This window comes from Martes martes, assembly GCF_963455335.1.
Source record: "Martes martes genome assembly, chromosome: 13".
In the NCBI taxonomy this organism is placed as follows: Eukaryota; Metazoa; Chordata; class Mammalia; order Carnivora; family Mustelidae; genus Martes; species Martes martes.
This window is the reverse complement of record NC_137901.1, coordinates 3,126,412-3,151,299: the sequence shown is the minus strand read 5'-3', so window position 1 is coordinate 3,151,299 and position 24,888 is coordinate 3,126,412. Positions and strand designations below refer to the sequence as shown.

General features: G+C 44.6%; 1 long non-coding RNA gene across 1 annotated transcript; it reads right to left on the bottom strand.

The window, feature by feature from the left end:
- Positions 1–654: 654 nt before the first annotated feature.
- On the bottom strand, positions 655–16,948 carry LOC308354335. Its single transcript, XR_013967855.1, has 3 exons — positions 16,792–16,948; positions 16,035–16,138; positions 655–2,114 (listed from the first exon to the last, which is right to left on the bottom strand). It is a non-coding gene; the product is annotated as an uncharacterized lncRNA (long non-coding RNA).
- Between the last annotated feature and the right edge of the window lie 7,940 nt (positions 16,949–24,888).

Sequence of the window (24,888 nt, the reverse complement as noted above, 5' to 3'; positions counted from 1 at the left end):
CTGATAGCTGCCCTTCCTGGGGATTTGTATCAAGGATTTGTGTCGTTGAAATGTCTGCTGCCAGATACTTTCCTTCCCTCTTTGCTGGTGAGACACTTTATTAGTACCAATGAGCAGGACTTCGTTTCTGCAAAAGTGAGTAGATCTATAAATTTAATTAAGCTTATTGCACCAAATTGTTTAAACTCTATGTTTCTATTCTACTTCTGTTATCCGTCATGCATTGCTTTAACGATGTAACTTCTACCTCAAGTCATTTAAAAATGTGTGAGCAAGACGCGTCCTGTGGTCTTAAGTCAGGTAAGTTTCAGAAAGTTAATATCAATATATGTTACATGCATATTTATTTAACATGGCTGTGTTAGTGTGCACCTTTACAACTGTGTTGTGACAGTTCCCAAGGCTGATGATTTATCTGGCATATAAGCTAAGGTGTTTTAACAGTGTGACCCCATGATCAAACAAACAGAAAGGCTTTCTCTCTTTGGGTGAAGAGATCAGGGGTGAGGCCAGCAGGCCCAGCGGCAGGGCCAGCTCTGCTCCATGACATCGTCCAGAGGCCTGCTTCTTCTGCCTGGTTGTTCACCTGACCATGAACGTATTCTCACCAGTAGGAAAAGAGAAAGAGGAAGTTAAGGTAAACACTTACCAAGGATGTGACACTGATTTGCTCACATTACTTCCATTGGTGCTCTGCTGACCATCACTTTGTCACATGGCCTCAGCACACTGGACGGAGGCTTGAACGTGCTTCTCCCCCGTGGGACGGAAGACAGCATGTCGGGGTGATGGATTAACAGAAAAGGAGGAGAAGGGGACTGTGGACACTCACCGGTCTCTGACACAGACTTTGTTGCACGGTGAGCACCGGATGGCGCTAGTTTTTCTGGGAAAGAGCTCCAGTCTCCCCTGTGGACCCCAGAGGTCACAAAGTCTTCGTAAATTGTTTCCTGACATGAGTGGCCCGCGCTGTCCTGAATCTTCCTGGCCTTTCAGCTTACTGATTCCTTTAACAAAGGGACTGAATTCAAACTGGCATCATTTGTTTTTCGTGAACTTCCTGTGGCTCCTTGCAATGAAATCTTCTTCTCCTTTGTATTTAAAAACGTATTATGGAATTTGCTCAGGATTGAAATCAGGTTCGCCAATCTTTGTTGAATAAATTCTGCCTTCCTCATTACTCTTTTCGAAAGCCAGAACATTTGCCTCTCCTCTTGCTTCCAACCCCCTTCCTCTTCCAGGTCTGCTCAAGGGCAGGACCAGACACAGTGCATTTTTTTTTTTTTAAGTCCTCTGGATATCCAGCAACATATAAACCAGAAGTCAAAAGTCTTCAGAGTTGCTAGGTGCTCTGTATCAATCCTTTCACCAGGCATGGTCTCTGCTACCTTGAAGCAACATTTATTTTTACCCTTTTCAGTTTGAGAATTATTCTCCTTGACACAGAAGACAGGGGCAAAATAGATACAGAGACATTCTGCTTTTTCTATGTCACTGGCTTCAAGCTACAGACCTATTTGTACCCAAATCTCTTTTTTTCTGAATATACCTAAAAAGTCTTCAATATTTCCTGGCATTTTTCATACAGTTCATACAGTCACAGTCTTATCTAATTTTTTTTTTTAATCTAAGTACTGTTATCTTACTCTCCCATGTTTTTATTTGTTCTTATTATGGGTTCATTTTCAACAGAAGAGTAATCTTTTAAAAATGGAGGTATTTTTCCACCAGCCTCAGGTATCAGTCTGGCTAATGGCTTCTCGCTGCTTCTAGAATTGAGGCAATATTCCCCTAAAACCGCTGGCAGCCCTTCTCCTCTCGGTCTCAGAGCTGTCCCTCTGCTTGCACCCCCCTTGCTCTGGTCTTTCCCCCTCCCCTTCAGCGTGCTCCCCACAGCGCAGCTCTTCCCAGGTGACATGCTTCCCCACTCCGTCCTCACCAGCTCCTCTCACTCCAGAGAAGCTCTCCTCGTCTCCCGCTGGGCTTCTCCTCCACCTTGTCAGGGGCTGGGATTCCAGCTTTGCTTCTGTCATCATGGGACTAATTTCTGTCTCTCCAGCCACACCATAAACTTCACAAGGGCAGTCACTGTAGCAGGTAGCACATTGTAGACACTAAATAAAATGTTTTCAAGTAAGTAAATAATCAAAAACACATTTCTGAGAGCTTTCTAATTATCTTGATGTATTAAGCTCCAAAGAACCTTTCATAAACTAACATGCACTGAGAAACTCTAAGAAGTCACAGAATAAAGGGAGTCTCCCATAAACTTGACCACCACCTTGCTTATTATTTCAGAGAAACAATATTTCAGGGGAAATGTGTTGGTGAATGCAACTTTATATTTTGTGAAAACAGAAATTTAGCATGGTTTATGTAATTATAAGAGGCAAACTTGGTTCTCTAGGATATTATAGAAGAACAAACATGTTATCTCAAAACAGGACATGTTTCTTTCCCTTTCTGATCACGCTCTTGTTTATTTTTCTTTTCTTATTGTAGTGGATAGCAGGTTCTAGAAAATATTAAGCAGTGATTTTAAAAATCCTCTTATTAATTTTCCAGATCATTCTTCTAATGCTTGTCTTTTGAGTCAAGGACATTGTACATAGAGCTATTGTTTGGAACATAGTGCTTTTGTCCTGGTATCTCCCTGATCTTGGGTTACATGGAGGACTTTATTTTAATGTGCAAAGTTACTACAATTTACTAAATGTCTTTTGGACATTTTTCAAAACAATTGTGTGGTTTTCTCCTTTAACACAGTAACTGTAGCCAGTATTTGTTTATCACTGGTGAACTAAGTGCTTTATGTGTATCTCATTTAATTTCTGAACAATCATATGGGTTGGATATACTTTTTCACATTCCTTTTGCAAATGAGGAAATGTGTTTAAATAGATTCAATCTCTGATGAATATAAAAGCCAGAATATGAAGAAGTTATGTCAGCCCAGAACAGAGGAGGCTTTCATAGGAATGTGATTAGTTATATCATTTATTTTCTAATATTAAGCCCTATCTCTAGGCTTTGTGTGTTTAATTTGCTAATATTTCATTTAGGATTTCTGTATTTACATTATTAGAATTTTTTAAAATGTTTTTCTTTCTTTTCCTAGTCTTGCTATAATGAAGAGGTTTGGTATTAGGTTACAAATTTTTTTTATAAAAGACATCAGAAACATACCTATCATTTGGATGCTTTTTGACAGTTTATAATTCATGGCACTTTTCCCTTCCTTGGAGTAAAACAAACAAAAACAATTTAAGTGATGAGTCCTTCACAGATTTTATCAAGGTCTTTCACAGTCATTTATCTAATTATGCTTTTTCCCTATCTCTGAGGTAACTTTAGGAATTTCTATTTTCCTAGTAGACTATTCATGTTCCCTGAGAATGCTTGTCCATCAACAAAGTTTTATGTGGCATCCCATTCTTTTCCAACTTTTTTTTTTAAGATTTTATTTATTTATTTGACAGACAGAGATCACAAGTAGGCAGAGAAGCAGGCAGAGAGAGAGGAAGGGAAGCAGGCTCCCCGCTGAGCAGAGAGCCCGATGCGGGGCTTGATCCCAGGACCCTGGGATCATGACCTGAGCTGAAGGCAGAGGCTTTAACCCACTGAGCCACCCAGGCACCCTTTTCCAACTTTTATAATAAAATTTTGAAAAACATAAGAGTTGGAATAATAGTAAAATGCATATATATACTCAACAACAATTCACAAATGAACATTTTGAATTTTTTCTAATAAAGTGTTTTTCTAAATAAGTTATAGGCATCATCTTGCTTCATCAATAAATACATAAGGATGTATTTCCTAAAACATGAGAACATATTCCAATATAGGAACAGTTCACACCTAATACATTAATAAAAATCCCTGTGTTTTTCTAATAAAGTGTTTTTCTAAATAAGTTATAGGCATCATCTTGCTTCATCAATAAATACATAAGGATGTATTTCCTAAAACATGAGAACATATTCCAATATAGGAACAGTTCACACCTAATACATTAATAAAAATCCCTGTGATCACGTAATACATGGTTTATGCTCAAATTCTCTCTTGTGAATCAATGACGTCTTAAAAGCTTTTTTAAAAATTGAATTACTTTTCAACCAATGTTTGTATCACATACAATTAGCTATGCCTCCTTATCTCTTTTAATATAGATCTCCCCCAACTCCCTCTTTATTTTCTTGCATGATATATTTTTTTTAAGAAAAAAGTCTTATGGAATGTTCCACGTTTATCTAAAGGTATTTTATAATGTGTTTCTCTGTTCCCTATATTTCCTGTTAAGTGTGCAGGATCTAAAAACTTGCTTAGATTCAAGTTCCAAATTTTTGACAAGAATACTTTGTAAGTGCTGAGTACATCTCATATTGTAACACTTGAGAAGACACATGATGTCAGGTTGCCTTCCCTTAGTGACAAAAGTTTAATCATTGTCAAGGTGCATTTTTCATTTTGCAATTGAAATATAATCTATGGGGTGAGGTCATCTGTGACATTAACATCCAGTTATGATTCTTGTCTGAATCAGTTATTACAATATAGTGATATATATATACACACATATATATATGATATATATGGTGGTGTGTGTGTGTATGTGTGTGTGTATATATATATATATGACTTCCTCATTAGTTTGTGAGCACATACTTGCTTTCTGGCACAGAAAATGCCCAGGCTCATTTTCTACTTTTCCTGACCAAGACCAGAGCTGATAATTTCTTTAAGGAACCCTGGTTCCTTTCCATAGAGAATGGTGCCAATAAACATAATCTGAGTCCAAGAGGTGCTCATTGCCACTGAGGTATCAGTTCTCATGGGTCTAATCAGTGGGAGGGCATAGGGATGGATAGATGTATAGATAGATTATATATATATATATATATGTGTGTAAATCATGGTATATAATATATATAACTCATAATATGGATAAATGGCTTTATTATTCAATATATGTAAATGAGTTTAAAATTCACTGTCCCAACACTGTTACTACCAATAAAATTACTGAGTCAACATTGAGAATAGTTGACAGTTATTTCATTTTTAATAATATTTGTATGTAAGTGATGAATCACTGAATTCTACCCCAGAAACCAATATTGTACTGTATGTTAACTAAAAAAAAAGGATATTTTTCAATAAGATTGTACAGTGGAGTTATTTGTTAAAAAGCCACTTGAAATCCTAATTGAATATGCAGCTACTTTCATTTGTAACAATTTCTTTTCTATTTAACTTTGTTTCATTTCTCTTTTTAATTTATATTCTAAGTATTAAAGAATTCATAAAACAAAATTAGATTAAAAGGGCTCATCTGCACCCCCATCTTGTTTTCACTGCTGCCTTACACGAAATGCAGGAGGACGTCCTCATCGCTGAACACTTCACCTTTGCCACCGCCTGCCTGTGTCCAGATCGGATCCACAGACCTTCCTCGTTCCCCTCAAGCTACCTAATCATGCGGTAAACTTCATAATTTACTGATTCAGCCCTATCTCTGGACATCAGGGTTGCTTCTGATATTTTGTATTTACCAATATTTTGATGCCTCTGATACTTCATAAACTCCTGCATTTAAGTTCCCTCATATTTGTGGTGTACCCTCAGATTAGACTTGTCTCTGTGAATTCCACATGCATGAAACTGTTTCCACAGCCTCATTCACAGTATATTCTCGAGCTAGGGATTATTTTGCCAATGAGATGGGAGAGAAATGATTCTCCCACATAGTTTTAATTTGCGTTTCTCTTCAAATGGTTAAAGTCACACCTGTTCTCACATGAAGAGGGGAACTGAGGACTCTTGTGCTCTTTGAACCTTCTCTTAGTTATTATTAATATTTAACACAATGAACATTTGTTTACCTTTATCAGTATATCTCTTCCAGTCCTTTGAAATTTACTGAGATTTTCTTGTGATTTCAAAACTTGACAATTTGGGTAACTACTCCATGGGCAAAGGGAAGGAACGTGCATTCTGTGTTAGGGTCACAGAAGTCAATAAATCACTTCACCCAATGCTGTGTTTTGATGGATAGAACGTGGCAGAAGAGACAGGTCATTGTCAAGCCTAGCTCAAGAGTCCGCCAGCACAGAGCAAGCTGGGGCGAGCCTGCTGGGCGAGGAAAGGCCTGGGACCCGTCATCCCGTCCACCACACATGGGAGGGAAGCCCTCAGACCCTTCCAGCCTCCACCAGGTTCACCAACTCACCTAGTGTGCCCCAGCGAGCCCAGCCCGGGGAGTCTGAGCCCAGCACAGACTCAGAGCTGGTGAGCACCTGGTCGTTTCCATCAGCACTGGGTTTGGGGTGGTGGTCACACAGCAGGAGCCACATTGCACACCCCTGCCAACCCCTCTGCTCATTATAGCTCTGTGAGAGCTCAGCCCTTCAAATTCCTAGGAATGTCATCAATCAGCAAAGAAAATGAGACTTTAAATGAAATACCGTCTCTTTACAGCCTGACCTCTTCCTTCGCTTCTCCTCCCTAGGTGGATTGTGGAGTTCCGAACCGCCCTTAGCTCCCTCTGAGGTGACTCCACTCCTTCAGGAGCTGGTGTTCAAGGCCGTGCTCGCTACCCTTTGTTCTCTGTTTCATCTGCCCCACATGTAGCAGAAATCTTCAAACATCGGTATTTGCCTCGTACTCACGGCCTCCCCAGCTAAGAACCACCTCCCCCGACTCCTCCACACTCGTTCAATGACCAGGTCATTTCTTCTAAAATAAGGAATGGAGACAACTTGATGCTCGTAAAGTTGCAGGAATTTAAAAACAAAAACTTCCCTCACCCAAGCAGCATGGACTCTCCTCTCCCACCATAAATCAGTCTTTTAAGTTTTCAGGCCAGGTCACTTCTCAGAGGCACAAACATATCGACTTATTTTCTGCTGGAATCTATCTATTTAAAGAAAGTTTGCAGCATGTCTCATTGCTCTGGTGTTCAGGATTTCCAGAACAGGTTTTACTTTGTTTGAGACTACTTAGCTTTGTGTTTAAAAGTTCAAATTTTGGTCTTGAAGTCAGACTGCCTGGATCCAAAGTGCAGGTCTCTGACTTCCCAGCAGCCCAGACTTTGGCAAGTGGTGCGCGTGATCCGTGCTTCAGTATCATTGTCTGTGAGATGAGGAAGCTGTTACTACCCGGCCTGTGCTGTTATACCCATAGACATCTCAAATACGCCAAATCTTTTGTGTCCTAGCCACCCTACAAATGCTATACTTTCCATCAACAATGAAACTCAAGATTATCCCAACAGACACAGCAAGCCTGAAGGAGACCGGCAAAAAAAAGAAAAAAAAAAAAAAGAGAGAGAGAGAGAGAGAAACTGAAGTCTTCCTCCTGCAAATACCTGCACTTTCACATTTCTGAAATCTTTTGCTATAACAGAAAGTGCACTCTCTTTTGTTGCCCATCTTCCAATTCCTCCTAGCCATCCAATATTCTGTTTTACTAAGCTGTTGAAATGAATTCTACCCTGCTCTAATACCCAGAGTCCTTGAGGTGCTAAAGAAAATACTGCATATAAAATGCATGGACAGGCAGAATAGGTTTACATAATGTTAATGTAGACAAATGGCATGTACAAAATTATATCTAGCTGCAATTTAATTAGATTAATTAGACCAATATAATTAGTAGTGCTATATTACCCTAGTTAGACTTAAGTGCTCCTCCCCTACCCAGCCCCCTACACACACGCACACACACACCAGCTCAAAAATGTTTTACAGCCCTAAAACATTATAATAGCACATGGAGTACCAATGCAGTAACACATCAATTTCACCATGAACACACCATTAAGAGTGGGAGTTTGTAGGACACTCAAGAGACACATAAAATGCTACCCTACTAGGGAAAAATTTTGATAATATAGACTGAAAAATATCCTTACTGTCAAAAAAAATGTTTATTTCACATTAATCCCAAGTTTAAGTCTGGCCATGATCACACAAAAATGAATTTAACAAACAGGTTCTGGAGTTAACCTAATGAATAAAACAGACTTAGTGTGGCTTTAGTTAAACCCTACAGAAGTTAAGTTTCAAACACCCATTAAATCACAGATGTGACGGAATTGTTGGGCCGTCCGCTGAACACGTCTCAGATGGCATGGTCCATAAGCCCCGCATAACCTCTAGGAACCAAGGGGGAATTAGGTTCTTAATCAACAGGAGGACGCATAACCAGGCTAATTGGTGTTCTGGGTCAGGGAGAGAGACTGCTGCCCCAGTGTCTATAATTTGTTAAATGAAACACTGCAGCCTCCTTAATTATGACAAATAAAGACTTGCCTTCGTGGTTACACCCAGTGACACTGACAGAGACGAGAAGGCACGTCGGCTGGAGTGGCAGACCCCACCCGATCTATCCCTAATAGCCGACGTGTTCATCCCCAGGGCTTGCATTGGATGATTATGTCTAGAGCAGCACCTGCCTTCCAGCCTGGCCTTTCTGCAGAACCCATCATGGTCACAGAAGCACACAACTGCCCCACGGACATGGAATCTATGGAAAATGACCAAATGTGCCAGGAGTTTCTTGATTTTGGGATTCTAATCGAACACTACAGAACTTCAAAAGAAAAAGAAAACAAGGAAGAGGCCAAGGCGGGGACAGAAAGAGAGATAAAAAGGCTTACAACTTATTTGGATGGGCTGAACTTTAACTTACACCATGCCTGCGCCCGGCCCCTGGGTGGAAAGTCCTGGAGAGAGGCTGGCCTCCCTCACCCCCACCCCAATCACCCTGCCTGCAGCTTCCCCGATTCCCAGGACCCTGGGGCAGCACCTCCTGATTTCTGTGATCTGGGTTGTGCATTGACAAATATTGACATCTATTGCAAAGAGAATGGGAAGAAATCTGGTGTTCTTCTGATTTCTGTTTTCATCTTTCCTTTCTCAAGCATAAATTAAGATATTCTGCTAAATGTTAGCTTCTGTAGCCTAATTATACTGAATACACTGTGGTTAATGGTGTTTACATACTGCAAACTACTTAACATCTTATATATAGTAGGAAAGATGTGTTTAAATATGTTTGCATGGCTTGTACTTGTATATCTCCAAAATAGACTTGAATAATTATCAAGCATTGCCATCACCAGGCTTTTTTGAGTTATAATTAAAATGTATCTTTTTATTATACTTTCAATTTTTGCTCTAGAAAGTGGTGAATTGTAACTGCACATTCAAGATTAAATTAATGTACTCCTTCAAAAAGCAATTCGAGCCATCTTTTACCTATAAATATCGTAATTTGGTGATGGTGTGTAGAAGAGAATTTGTATAAATATTTAAATCAGTGCGTGGGAAATGTTAAACACTTCTAGTAAATGGAATATTGGAACGGTCCATATTCTTTCAGAAATGGTGAAAAAGATATCAATGTATATTCATCTGTCGCTAGCAATCCTAAATTTGAGCTGCCAGAGTCTCTTCCTAACCTTTTTCTACACCCAGAAGAGAAATTACATCCCTGTGAAATTGCATCCCTGACAATCATCTTGCCTTTCCTCCTGATCCATCGGATTTTGTCACTGTAGAACTAGATCTCAAAGGTGCTCAGAAGGAGGTGTGCCTGAGCTAGAATACGGCTTCTAGTTACCGGCTGTAAAGAGCGTAGTAAATATGGGACTTATTGATCATTTCATTCTTGGGAGCCAAATAATCTGAAGTAAGAACAAGGGATTTTCTGTTATAGAAAGGTTAATCTTGGCAGAAGGAGAACTCTTTGGGTTAAGGCACAGAAGCCACGCTAAAATACACCGGAATGGGAGTTCACTGTCAGGGCTTGCAGTGGGAGGTCGAGATGGGAGCCAAGGGTTAAATCTGGTTGAGCATCAGGTACACTTTCAACCAGCGGCTCAAATGCCACCAAAACGCCTGGCAGGTCTGTTCACCTCTGCCATCTATGTTGCTCTTTTTTTTTTTTTTTTTTTTTTTTTTGCAAATGCTTTGACCTGTCTGGTTCCCATGACAGAAAACATAAATGCTGGTAACTGTGAACTCTGTCGAGTTCTGAAAACTCTTTCATCTGCTGCCACACAAGAATGGAAATGACTAACTTCCTTAGCCCTGGTTTTAAAATCCTGGAGAAAGCAGGTGTCCATCCCTGAGCCCACCAAGTGCAGTTGGAGGGGCCAGGGAAGGTAATGTAGGTTCCTAGCAGACCCCAAGGGAATATATGAATGAGAAGGGATAGGTAACCCCCATGTGGAGGCTCTATTTCCAGGATAAAAGTTAGTGTGACATATGATACAAGTGGAGTCTCCATCACTTGCTCTAAGAATACTACCTACCGATGACTATCGCAGCCATATCTATTAGTACAGACTTATTTTTTAGACTTGATGGTCTTCAGGACCATCTTGTCATCTGGCCATCTGAGTCATCTTGTCTCTGTCTGGCTGAAGCCTGTAACAGTACCTGGAGGTGAGGAAGGAAGAAAGGAAGGAAAGGTGTATGTGTTGAGGGGGGATTATTATGTTCTCCAGAGAAATGCAATAGAATGTACATATCCGATAATTACAGATAGACCAATAGATATTGAGATTTGTTATAGGGATACATAGACAGATGTCAAGATTCATTGTAGGGATTTATTATAGGGAATGGACTGTCATGATTGTGGAGACTGAGAAGTCCCATGACCTGCCCTCTGCAAGCTGGGAACTTAGCAGAGTCAGTGGTGTAAATTCAAGTCTGAATCTGAAGCTCTGAGAACAGTTGATGTAAGTTCCAGGCCAAAGGCAGAAGACTGAGGTTCGAGCTCACAGCCAGGCAGCATGGATACCCCCTTCTTCCCCTTGTCGTCCTGTTCGGGCCCTCAGGTGATCGGAAGAGGCCCATCCACACGGGAGGGCAAAGCACTTTTTGAGTCCACTGATTCAAAGGCTAATCTTCCGGAGACACGTGAACACAGGCACACCCCAAAGTTAGGTTTAACAAAAAATCTGGGCAGCCTGTAACCCAGGCAGCCTAATGCATAAAATTAATCATCACAGGAGGAAATGGACTTCTGACCTATGTGTAAAGAGGCCTGGAAACTCCTGGAGTCCGGGATACCCTTCATGCGTTCGTGAGCTACCTGTCTACTGGCATGACTCCCACCATTATTGTATTGTATTGTAAAGTGGTTAGAAGGCAGAAAACCCTTGCAGACCTGAACATCAGGACCTCTGGAGTCAGGCACACTGGTTCAAACCCCTCCTCTGCCACTGACCAGCCACGTGACCTTCTGGTAATCACTGAAGCCCCCTTATCCACATACACAATAGGGCCTTTCTCTTAAGGTCATTGGATCTAGTCACTTGCAAAGCAACTAGAACGGTACTGAGCCACAAGAAATCACTCTATTTTTAGTCATCATTATTGTTATTTTTCTAGTTCAGTATTTTCTGTTAAATTTTAGTTTTAATAACATTGGGAGCAATTACTTACACAGATGTGGTTTCCACATCCTTTTTTTGGAGAGCAGAACGGGCTTTGAAAAGGAGCACCCAGATGGAAGTCACACCCACTGTTTCCTAAACTAGGAAATAAAGTTCAGACAAAACGATATCATCAGAACATACCAAAATAGGGATGTAGAGCCAAAATTGACCACTTGGGCAGGTAGTGCTCTGCACTGGAAGGGAATACATTGAGGGACCAAGACCAAAAGCTTAATGTTGACTGCGAGCTCTGAAGGCTCCCTCTCTCCACCAGCAGTTTCCTAACCTTTTCACGCTGGTCTCAGAATAGCGGCAAGGAGATCAAATTGTTGGAGATTAAAGAAATCACCTTCTGTGCATAATGAAGTCACAGCATGGGTCTGCTTCATAATAGATGGTCAATAAATACCAAGGATAATAATTGCACTCAGTTTTCTGAAGTCTTCACATGACCCTGGTCTTAGTGGAATTAGAGGAGAGGAAAATGATTACTGACCTCAGAGAAGAAAATCACGAGTCAGTCATTAATGCTCTCAGACCAAGGTTCGAAAGAGGCAGAGTGCCATTGGGGAAAATAGCAGATAGTCTTCTGGCTCTAACCAGGACAAAGCGCGTACCCCAGCTCCAGGATTTCCAATCGGATGACCAGAAATTGACATCCACCTGCTAGTGTGGCTTGGTGTGCGTGCACTCATTCATCACTGAACAACTCTCTGGTTATTGCGTGTCCACCACGTGCCCAGCCCTAGAGATCAGTAGTCAATAAACAGACCAAAATACCTGCTTTTATTGAACTTACATTCTGATTCATTAAGTTCTTTTTTTAAAAGATTTTATCTATTTGTTTGTTTGTTTGTTTGAGAAAGAGGGAGAGAAAGAGAACATGCTCATGAGTGGGAGGAGGGGCAAAGGCAGAGGAAGAGAGAGAGTCCTAAGATTCCACCCTGAGCACAGCCCCCAACACAGGGCTAGATCACGTGACCCTGCGATCACGACCTGAGCTGGAACGAAGAGTTGGATGCTTAACCGGCTGAGCCACCCAGGTGCACGTTAGTTCCTTATCTTCGGTCTCAAAGGGAAAAATATTATTTCTTTCCTCATCTGGTTGTTACAATAGTTAAACAAGGTAATGCGTGTAAAACACTTCCCATCCTGTCTCTCATTCTTAATCACTTAAGAAGTAGCAGAAGTTAATATTATCAGGATGGTTGTCATTATTTAGCAACAGGTCAGGAACCCACAGAAACTATTCACCAGCTGTCTCCTGTCCTTGCCTAATGGCACTGAGCCTTGCATCATGTTCCTTCAGCAATACGGCAGAGGAAGATTAAATAGGGCTCTAATAGGAACAATGAGACACAGAAACAGTCCAGTATGACCGACATGTCTGTCCTATTCATCAGCATAGTGAGTTGTCTAATCTCACGTTCCAAGATAAAGATAAATATGAATCTGGAAACTCTTCTAGACACAAATGTGTGCCATAGACCAGAAATGACATCAACCACCAAATTAATGTGTGTGAACTTGACATGAAATCATAATTAACAATGTTTATAGCCTTAATTTCAACATGGTGATGTGAAATTAGAACATTATGATCTGAAGTCAGAAACTAAGAAAATGTTAGTGTGTGTTTTTTGACAATGCTATTTAAGGTCTCGTAGATTCTCTAAAGCGCATACCATCAAACACCATTTCACAGAAATGTATTTCATTTTGTTTTGTTTCCATCATTTTAAAATTGACTTTTAAGATATTGTTAAAAAGTGATGTTCAAGATGGTCTTTTTTTTTTAAGGAAAGTTAAATGAATTTCAGATTTTCAAGGCACATATTGAGGTTATGAGTTGAGAATGAGCCTGGCATTGAGAGAACATTCTCCATTTTAATTTATTCAAACAGGATTGCTGAACCTTTAATAAACCACACAGAAATTAGTCTGACCATTCCAATGACGGCAACAAATGTCATTAACAAATGGGAAACAGCCAACTATCTAAAAAGTAAGTGCATGGAAATCCAGTCCCCAGAGAAAGCAGGGCAGGGGAGTAGTCACGTTCCCGACTTTGGGTTCTCATGACCAGGCAACCAGAGACAGCGAAGAAATTCTTTTTTGCTCAAGATATTAACCAGGAAGAAAAAATTACCTGAAGGCTTGAGGTTCTGATCATACGCAAGATTCTGGGCTTCTGAAAAATTTCACTAGGCATGGGTGGGGCAGAAAGAGTAGCTTTCGGGACGGGACACAGTGGGATGAAGGATGATCTGGACAAAGAGCTTCAGTCCCGCAGAGATGCGCCCTTGCTGCCGGTGGCCACGCGGGTGTGTTTGACTTATGGGAACTAATGTTTCCAGCCGTGGATACCCAGGCACTTGGATATTCTTCATCATAAGCTGCTTTACAATTATAGAACTTAAAGTAAGCTTCTCAAAACTGTTTCCTTGGGGAGAAATCCCCACTTAAAATACCTACAGCTACAAAGAGATGAACCTAATCCAAACATGTAGTATTTTAGAAAGCTTCCCACACCGGTGATGGGAACATCAGACAGAGGGTGGGACCGAGGCCACACCGCATGCCCTTGCTCCTGCCCCAGAGAACAACCCACGAGGAGTCCCACGCAGCTTTCAAGAACCCGGCAAAATGCTGGGGTGTTGCAGATGACGTAGAGCCCCTGTGCAGGCAGGGAGGAGGTAGAAAGTCATTGCCATTTGTGCATTCTGCCTGGAAGGCTTTTCTTCGAGGAAGAAATCACAAAGGAGCCCGACTTCAGGAGGGTTACATTTGACTTCCAATTTGTCACTGAACTTCTGAAGACACTAGAACCAGCTGGTGGTTGGACCCTGGGTATCATCACTGAATGTCCCTCAACCAGCAGAAAGATTCGGAAAGGAGGAGAAATATTTCCAAGTTACCTTCCCACGGAGTCAGCTTCTGCTTGTGGGACCTGCCTCTGGGGCTGGGTGGGGGCCGGGGGAGAGACGAGGATCAGAAGGGAGGGAGGCTCCTGAAAGAGAATGAAGCCTGGAACAGGGGGGCTCTGGGCTCCATGGCCCTCCCCCGTGAAGTAGTCTGCTGACTTTTATAACAAGACAGCTCTCATTCTGCCATTGTCCAGCCCTCCTATGGCCAAGTGTCCTATCTGAAAGTACCTCTCTGGCCCATCCAAGTTTTCCATCCAACCATGTGGCTCTGTGTCCTGGCCGGTTGGGGGTCTTCGTGCCAGTTCTGGGAACCTGGGGAGGTGCTGAGGAACCTCTCGAAAGGTCAGAGGATGTTCATGGCTGGGGCCTATGTTCCATGCCATGAGAAGCACTCGTGGTTTGAAATGGGTGAAAAGGTCCTTGCTGGTGGGGACACTGTGAGCAGTATCTTGATAAGGGAGACTGTGACACATCAGGCCCAAGGAAGTACTCACTGTGTTCAGACTTTTGCTGCTCTGTGGACTTGAAAACGACTTGTTGAATGATGCTCACTTCATGGCACTTCCTTAGCACTCGTCTTTCAAGTTATTAAATGTGTTAAAACCTCCCTTCTCTTACCTCAACACAAATTCTCCACAGTGCAGCCCATTTGCTTTATTCAAGGATGCCCACCTTGTTTCTACCCTCCCCCCCTCCCTTTGTGTCTTTATAAAATCTCCCAGTGGCTCTGGGTCATCCCTCCCTCCAGAATTCCACTGACTGATTCTTCTGCTCAAAGTCTGCCGTGAGTAGTTCAGTCTTCAAACTTTAGGGTACTCAGGCATTATCCAGAGATCACATAAAGATGCAAAGCTCTGGGCTCTGGGGTAGGGTCTAGAAGCTCCTCTTGTGCCCAGGTGACAAGGTAATTCTGATGTAGCCCGCAAACGGTGGGAAGATGACTCCCCATGGCAGCCACAGCTCCTCTCCATGATCAAACTGTTGTAAGCTAAATGTGTAGTAGTTGACGCATTAAACAAATGGTCAATTTAACCTGAACTCCCAAGGGGCAGATTTCCAGTGATCCCTCGGAAGTTTTCAGACTTTCTTTTACCTGCATCCTCGGGTGGTCAGGAGTCCCACCTAAATGAGACATCCATGCCCAGACACAGCCTTGACCTGGTCCTTAACGGCACCGAGTGGGTCACTCCCCACGGTGGCTCACGTCTCCACTCTTAGAGAACCAGTCACCAGGAATTCTGTGGTCCACATGCGTGGAGGGAGTCAGAGACATGCAGTTAGACACATTTCTCATACTGGTCTCATTTTATTCATACTGGCAACTGGAAAATGTCTTTAAACCTGGTCTTCAATGTATTCATCAAGTTTTAGTACAGCTTTTTTTATAGACGTGTGAAGGAAACTTAAGTTTAGAGAAAAATAAGGATTGTTGTTGTTGTTTTATTTTATTTTGCAGTACATCTTCCCCAAAGGAAATTTAACTGTTGTGGGAAAAATGTCAGCAGAAAGATGGGATTCTTTTTTTGTTTTTGTTTTTGTTTTTTTAACATACACAAATATATGAAGCTTTCTTACAGAATGCTTCTCTCCTGGTTTTCCAGGTGTTGAAGACTCACTATAATAGTTAATTAATAGTAAAAATAACTCACATTAACAATGCTTGATTGAAACCCAGGCACCAGCAGAGCATTGGAAATTGGTTGAGCTCCATTCCACAGTAACATCCATGGCTTGGCACTCCATGAAAAGCACCCTATTCAACACAGTTTTGGATTATATTTTTGACAGAATTGGATCGTTGCTGGGCAGACCAGGGAGACCCCCAGGCCCCAAGGCCTCCACCCCACCCGTCCCAAGGACACGGGCCATGAGGCTCTCTCTCGGTCTCTTCGAAAGAAAGAATGGAGGACAGATCAGACAGAGTGTTGAGTGGTGCAAGAAGCAAAGCTTATGAAAGCACAAGTACAAGTGCAAGTACGCTCTCCAGACCTGACAGCAGGCCATTCAAAGGACCGCTGTGCACCCAGGGCTGGGTCTCTATCGTTCATTGATGGTGGTTAACAAGGGGGTAGAACATTTATGACTTGGGGAGGGATTTCTGGGGAGCAGAGTTTGGAGCCTTTTCTGCCTGACTTTTCTGGGTTTCTGGCCTTCTTTGTCTTGGGCCTGTCTGGTTTGATCCGGCTTCTCGTGACTTTGTTTTGGAATGCTGCCAGGACAGGCCTCTAACTAACTGCCACCCCCCCCCCCATAGCTGGCCATGACTCCCCTTTGCTGGACTCCAGGCATCCTGTTAAAAACTAACTACCTGCCTACTCTAACAGAATCAACAACCTCCAGGATCCCCCAGAGCAAATCAGAAATATCTGCTCTCCTGGGGGCGAGTGCGGTGACCCCCTTACTCACCTGGAGTTGTCCGCTGGAGCTCAGGTTAAATAAATAAATAGAGCGCGGTTCCACCCAAGTGTTCACACAAACAGGAGAGAGAATTTGGAACAGAGATTTAAAATAGAGTCGGTGGAGTCGATTCCTTTCCACCCACGGAGAGTTTCAGAATCCTCTCAAAAACTATTGAAAGGAGGGCCGGAGAGGTTGCTTTTTGTATTGCCGCAATTTCCAGAAAACATTAACTTCCTACAGCACGGATTCCAGCTTTTGGTATCTTTTGACAATCTCAATAGGGGTAAAGATCAAGGATTTCCCTACTGGCAAATTGCAAGTGCAGCTCTAAGCGTTTTCCTTCTGAAGAGCTGGGGGAAGCAGCACACTGAAATATCTTCCTACAGCAAACATGGATAACCTCGCTGAAGACCCAGCTAATTTGAGTTTGTGAGAATTACTGAACTACTTTTCTGGGTATTACTTCTGAAATAACCCTCCTCTCCTCACCCCCATTTCATGCATATATTTATATGTACCTTTTTCTTTTTCTTCCTTTCTTTCTTCTTTCTTTCTTTCTTTCTCCCTTCCTTCCTTCCTTCCTTTCTCTCTATCTTTTTCATTCTGTTTGTGCTGCAGCTTCAAATACACATCTTGTTTACTTTCCAATTTGCAGCTATCTCAAGACTGTGAGCCTGTTTAGGAAAAAAAAATTTTTTTTTTAATTTGGAAAGCATCTTGTTCTGTAGTATTTCAAATTTAGAATTCCATTTAGCTGCAAAATGAAAACAAAGAGATAAAGCGCAGTCCTGTGTGTTTCGAGTCCCGGTGCATCTCAGCCACATTGCATAGGTTATTTTGATTTAGTTTTAACAAAATACCACATTAAATCACTCTAATGAGCTGTTTCTGTTCCCCTCTCAGCACAAGGTCATTAGGTACAAGACAGCATCTTTCCGCACTGTTTTCACTATTTCATGTCATGGACGTCAAAAAAGACTTGGATGGTTCTCCATGGTGGAGAAGAGGACTCGGCTGTTCCTGGAGGGACGGGTTTGTACCACGGCGGGGAAGCGATCCGTCACGCTCTCCGGGACCGGTCCCAGGCCCTTCAGGCACGTGTCTGGTCCTGGGAGAAAGGTTCCCCAACCCCGCGCTCTCCCTCGCTCAGAAATAAGCTCATCTCACACGTCGCGTTACAGCGGTAACCCATCCGCACGTAGCCTTCCTGGGGATGAAACGAAAAACCTGAAATTAGCATACACGTTTAAAATATCTGTCATTAAGTGAATTGTGCTTTTTTTAGGGTAACAGCTGTCTTTTTAATTAAGGAGAGTTGCAGCTACATCACGCTCAGGAAACACTGCACCGCACATTCCGTTCACCCACGGCAGGCCAGGAGCTCCCTTCCATTCCGCGATGGGATCCAGACAGCAAGGTGAAAGCAACCAGGTATCTGAAGACTGGTTTAGCGTTGCAGTGTGATATGCTAATTATAGAGGAACAGCTCTTGTTCCAGCTTCCAATTAGGGGTCTGAACAACCTCGTCAGTACTTTTCGTGGTTGTTAGCATGTCTAATTATTTACGTCCTGGTGTAATTTCTGTGAAAGCTGGTATTCAGGTGAGTGGTGCCGTGGGTGGACTCCCACTGAACGTGAGATGGACCAAAACAGGCTTGTCGGCAATGCTCTGGGGAGACGGCGCCTGGGTTAATGTTCAGCAAAGCTTTCCAAAGTAGAAGGGTGACTTTGGGGGAAGGAGGGCCAGGTCTTTTATTCAACCATCACGCAGCCCTGGCATCCTGCCAAACGCATTCCTTGAAGGGGACAGAATCCTCCACCATTCCCTCCCAGCACCGGGAAGGGCTGTGTGTCTTCACTGCAAGGATGGTTTTAAACGAGATCTGCAGATCAGGCAGAGGCCCCCTACTCAAATCTAAGCGAAGACAAGAGCTGCCTTTCCAAGTATTTATCAAAATCGAACTCCTTTCTTCTCCATGCCTGAAGAACTAATTCATAAGTTACTGAGAATGAAGCTGACAATGATTTACATTGTTAGTAACTATTTACTGCTGGTTGATAGGTCTTCACAGAAGCATTACACACACACACACACACACACATACACTTACTATGCAAATATTTTTATATTTTGTGGCTACTCTCTTAACCAAATAACATTTGTGTGCGCTAGGGTGTTGGCAAACAAGAGATACATTTGACATCCATGTCACATCTTAAAGACATTTCCACCAAAATCGAGATAAGACTCTGCCAAATGCGTCTGCATGGAGAGATTTAGTGGCCCCCAAGGTTTTTAGTACTTGCATAGAAATGGGTTTGCGGATGAAGTTATTTTAACACAAGTGGCCATATCCGTCTGAGGTTCAACAGAGGCATGAATGAAGATCGAGTCCAACAGCAAAGTCGGAAGAAGTCGGGGTCCCTCACACTTCGCTTTGTTTGCCACGTGATCCTCTGACAAGCAGGAAAGTCGCTAGCTCTCTGATGTTATGCATGAGAAACTGGCAGCACAGGAAACGCTTAAGGTTGTACAAAGCCTGTGGTCGTAGGAATAGTGAACATGTTAATTACGAGAAGTAGGTAAAGGAAGAAGGCACGAACAGGAGTCAACTACGGACCCACGTGGGTGACAGGGTACCAGGGAGCCAGCTCAGGGGTGTTTTTCAAGAACCTGCGAACCAAGTTTCTTTCCAAGGACTCAACTACACAACGGGCACAGAGAAATCAGAGCCTAATACACACAACCCCATCAATGAGATAGACTGCCCTGATGGTCTACAAGAATTACTAGCACTCTTAGTAAATACACTGCCAAGGGAGAGGCAGAAGACTTTTGGCGTGATAAGAAGTAGGTCCAAAATGGAAGCACAGGAAAGAGCAGTTACACAGGTGAGGTTTTGCAGAAATCATGCAGTGATCTTGGGACTGGGTCACCTGTCCCCTGGACTGAGCGCCCACTCTGCTGAACAGGTGAATGGTATTATATAGCCAAGTGCTGGAATAATGAAACCTTGTTCTGACTGCCCATTCCCCAGGCTCTCTTCTGATTGTCTGACTTCCCAAGCAGTCTGCCTGTGGGGACAGAATGTGTCGGTCAGGACCAAGCGAACATCTGGTCTACCTGACAGTTATATTACTCACTGTAAATTAATGAACTGGCACTCTGGTTTCCTATGTCAGTCTCCTGTGAGATGTGTTAACGTGAGTCAGCTTCTCGAACTGTGGGACCCTGAAAAATCAGTGCATACACATTGCACGGCCTGACCGGAGCCACGCTGGAGGACCACTCTGGAAAGTTTCTGAAGGTCTCAGTTAAATTAAAATGTCATCCCCAAAGATTAACACCTAAATAATCATTTCTTCAATCAAAAATTGACTCTAAATTTTTGATGCAGTGTGATGTAATCCAGAGACACCGGATCAGCAGTGGGGCTAAGTGAGAGACCTGGCAGCAATTAATGGTTGACACCCTGGACAAGGGGACAGGACAAGTGACCACTCAGACCCCAGGGACCTGCTGTGTCAAGGCAGGATGTGACTGGAGCATTTTTAATAATGAGAGATAATCCTGTAAATCTTGAGGGATTAAGAATCCATGTAAGGGAGACCTCTTGAAAGGACTTCTGAAATAGCTATAGAGCTCGTCCCCAATTGACATTTTCTTATACGATAACAGTGACAGTGTGACAATAATGCCCCTAGAAGAACGACACAGACCTCAGACTGCTTCTCTCTGATGAAGCCTCTGTTTCCATAAGAAAACCAGAGAGGAAAGAAAGGAGAACGCAGAGCAGTGCTGTGTGTAGTCCTAGACAGGCCCTCGACAGGATTCCCCTGTAGGTCATCACAACCCGCAGTCCAAATCACATGTGCACATACAACACCAAATCATGTGCAAAGCGCAGACCGAAAATCGAACCAGAGCAGACTTTTCCGGCTTCTAATGATTTTTTGATTCAGAGTGGATTTGCGGCCGGGCGGTTGGGATGCCGCAGGGCGGGGTGACCTCCCCAGGCGGCCAGATTCCAGTGCAGCGTGATGCAAAAGGCGGGCCCTGGAATTGTGCAACATGGTGGCCCTGGGCCAAAGACTGGTCAGGGCAGCCCCTTCCCCACAAACGTCTGCTTGAATTACAGAGTGAGCCCCACGGCGCAGAAATAAAGGAAACCGCGCAGCCTCCCATTCCCAGGCTCCGCTTTCCATTTGCACGCCCGTTACCTTCCCTGGATTGAGTCGTTCCCATGCTGACAAATCTCAGAAAAACTGCAAATGTGGTTCTCTTTGACTGCTGGGTGGAGAGACCCCTGGTTAGTCACAAGGTCCGAATCGCATACATCGTCTTCATCCAGAGGAACTCGGGGGAGTGATGACTGCCCTGTGTCTCAAGGAAGTGTGGGGCGTTAGTGCGCTGGCCGCATCCCCACATCGTTCAGACACTTGTCTGTCGGGGAGAGCAGAGCCAAAGTAAATCACATGGCAGATAATAGCACAGTAGGGACAGTGCCTGGGGGAGGAGAGAATAATACCTGAGCCACTTCATGTGCTATTTTCAGGAATAGAATATTTGGAAATTTCAAAGACATTTGATAATTCTAAACAGCTCGTTAAATTACCCTGCTCAGTCCAAAAAAGAAAGAGGTTCCAAATCTGCATTCATGTTGCTGAGGGGGAAAAGCATTAGGAATAACTCCTGCACGGATTTTTGGCGAGCATCACGGCACTTTTTTCTAAAGACATTCCCTCTATCGCCTGCTGCTTGCTGCTTCATAACACTTGACAAATTCACAGTTCTTAAAAGCCCCCATAAATGTTTTGTAAATTGCTCCATTTTATCAGGGAGTTCTCAGAGCCTTGTCCCTGATCTTCACCATGTTTTCATTCCCCACTCCCTGTTTATCTTTATTTTTATGCATTTTCCAACATAAAAAGGCTGTCATTATTAGTACCAGCGCTCTCATTATTATTATCATGACGTTAGCCACGGAAAAGATTTACCGTCTGCAAGCTGGAAATTCTCACCGTCTTAAGAGTCTCACCACTCCTGACAAATTAAAAGAAAAAAAAAAAGGCCATCTCAAGGGAGAAAAAAGATAAAAGGCATCTTAAATTGTTATGCGGTGTCAGGAAAGAGACGTGTGCCCATCTCCAGTTCGTAGGGGGATTTTTAAGCGAACTGAGAGCCGGAAGAGACTCTGCTGTAGAGACTGGGAGATCCGTCGCGGTTGCGGAGGTGTGGACCCGCAAAGCTGCCTGAAGGAGACAGGAGGGTCGTGATGGAATGTGGCAGACAGGGGAGCCGGGAGAAAGGGCAGAGCAGGGAAGTTAGTGAAATTGCACCGAGACCTGAAATTATAGACCTGTTTGGAATATGAATCCCCACAGGGCTTCTCCGGGGCCAGGCGATTGAAGCTTGTTTGGAATCCTTTCCTGGACAAGTTCTACTAAAAATGAGATTGTGTACTGTAACTATGGGACCATGTGTTCAAGCATTTGGTCAGCACTCGGGCACCTGATTCATTCCCGATAGCACAGTCCCCTGGATATTAGACCGGGAGCGCAGGGAACAGCCGGCACATGTTTCCATCACTCAGAATCGCTACCTTTTTAAACACACGCGTGTAAATGAAATACGGGCCGCGGCCAAGCCGAGGCCGGGCCGGGCACCCAGCTGCGGCTGCTGCCCGAGGGGGAGGGCTAGCGGGGCGCGTCCGTGCCTCCCGCCCCGCGCTCCTAGCAGAGCCCCATCCCCAGGAGAAGCCGGGTCAGCCCCAGAGCATCCGCATTGAAAGAAAAAGAAATCCGACTAGAAACCAATTTTCCTTGAACAGCTGTTGGCGGATGTTTAATTTCTGCCCTGGAAGGCCCGCGTGACCGAGGCTGCCTAATCACGGGGGCGGGCGGAGACGGCCCCCCTTCCCCGACCGTGCAGCTCGCAGTCCCGGCAATCACTGAAATATTTCACGGTACTTCGGAGACACCTAGACTTTTAGGGGGTTCGTGGAGAGGGTCAGAAGATGTTCTTCCCCGGAGGACACAGAGCGCGGCCCCCGGCTTCCGGCCAATCCGCTCCTCTCGGCGCCGCCCAGGGAAATCTTGGAGCCGCTCTCCGAACCCCTCATTCATTTCCAGGATGGCCCCGTCTGACGTTCGCGGCGTCAGCCTTAAATCACAGCCTGAGAGGGAGCGAAACCCTCGCGCCCGGGGTGGGAGAGGTTCCCGGGCCCGGACGACCGGAGCGAGCCGCCAGGGCCTCCAGCCGCGGGAGGCAGTGACCGCAGCCGGGCCGGGCGCCGCGGGCAGCGCGGGCAGCGCGGGCAGCGCGGGCGTGAGCGAGGGACCGGGCGCGCCGGCACCCAAGGCTCCCGAAGGCTGCGAACGGCCACAGTCCCTTCCTCCCGCACCCAGTTGCGCCTTCAGTTAGTGGAAGGACCGAGGTGGAGCGGACGTCAGGTCGGAGGCCCCGCCTGTCCCCGCTCTGGGAGAAGCGAAGGAGGCCCGGGGTGGGGGCGCCTCGCGATCCCGAGACCCGGTAAAGGGAGCGTTCAGCACGGGCCGGGGCGGGGCGCGGAGTCCCGGGCTGAGCGGGCAAGGACTTGGGATGGTTCTGGAGAATCGGATGTGGCAAAGGAAACTAAAAGGAGGATCTGGAAGGTGGGACGAATGGAAACTGAAGTCATACCTCAGACACTTCTCAGATGGCCTCCGTATGGACCTTGGGCTCCCGACACACAGGACCGTCACATCCCGCAAGAGAGCACCTGTGCGCATGCGCGTGGATTCCCGGTGGGGAGGACTTCCCGGTGGGGAGGCCTTCCCCGTGCCGGTGGTTTCCTCTGGTAGCAGCTGTTCCTCCTCAAAACCCTGGGACCCCTGCCCTCTGGCTGTCAGAAAGCCCTCCCAGCAGAGGCGGCATCAGAGTGGACGCCCAGCGACGGTCACAAGGCGCCTGCTGTCACTGGACTCCGTTCATATCCTGTGTAAGTCCCCTGGACTCCACAAAGTGATTACCAGGTTCTAAAGGCAGCAGTTTACATCTGGAAAGCACGGGGATCAGCTAAAACCCAAATGTGCTTTCAGAGAAAAGACACTGATGAACTTGTTTGGAAACAGACTAATTTCCTGATTCATCCTGGGAGGGTGGGTTTTCCCACAGCAAGGGACTGGGGGACACTTCCCTTCTGAGGGGGGCTGTCAGCCTCTGCAGCCCAAGGAGGCCCAGGCGGAAGGACAGACCTGTTCTGAGACGCGATTACCACCTGCAGGGGGCCGAACGGTGGCTTCTGATGAGACGCGCTGTGTCCTAACGCCCAGAACCTGTGAGTGCGGAAGAGCGCCCTTGTTTGGATAAAGGAGTTACTTCCCAATCTCTCCGCCCCTGAGCCCCCTGGAAACCACTAATCTATTAAACTACCGCTAATCTGCATGGATTTACCCCTTCTGTATATTTCATATGAATGGAATTATACTATATGTAACTTTTTGTTTCCAGCTTCTTTTACTTGAAACAATGTTTCAAGGTTCACCCGTCGTCGCAAGTGTTGGCCCTTCATTCCTTTCTAGGGCTGAGTAATACTCCACGGTCTAAGTAGGGCACGTTTTGTCCGGCTGTCATCTGTTGTTGAAGGATACTTAGGTCATTGTTCCCACTTTGGGGCGCTTGTGCTATGTCTGGAATACTGTCCCCCTGGACACGGATGTTTGTTCACCTGTTTGAGTCCCCATTTCCACTCTCTGGTGTGTATGCCTGTGGGTGGATTCGCCAGATCAGGGGGGAACTCTGTGTTCTACTTGCTGAGGGAGGGGCTGGCAGGGGGATCCAACCGTGGCTTCTCCATTTTTCATTCCCACCAGCAATGGATAAGACAGGAATATTCTCCATGGAAAAGCTGCCCTCCCCCTGATGACAAGCTCCCAGCCTCCTTAGCAGGTCCAAGTGCACACTCTTCCTTCCACATCCCCAGCAAGGACTGACCACCCACTGCGGTAAGTCGACCCCCGGCTCCATTCAGCCCCCGCAGCCTGTGGCAGTGTCAGGGTCTGCTTCAGGAGAAGGTGGGATGAGGATCAGCCTTGACAGCTATGAAAGGCACATAGAAGAGA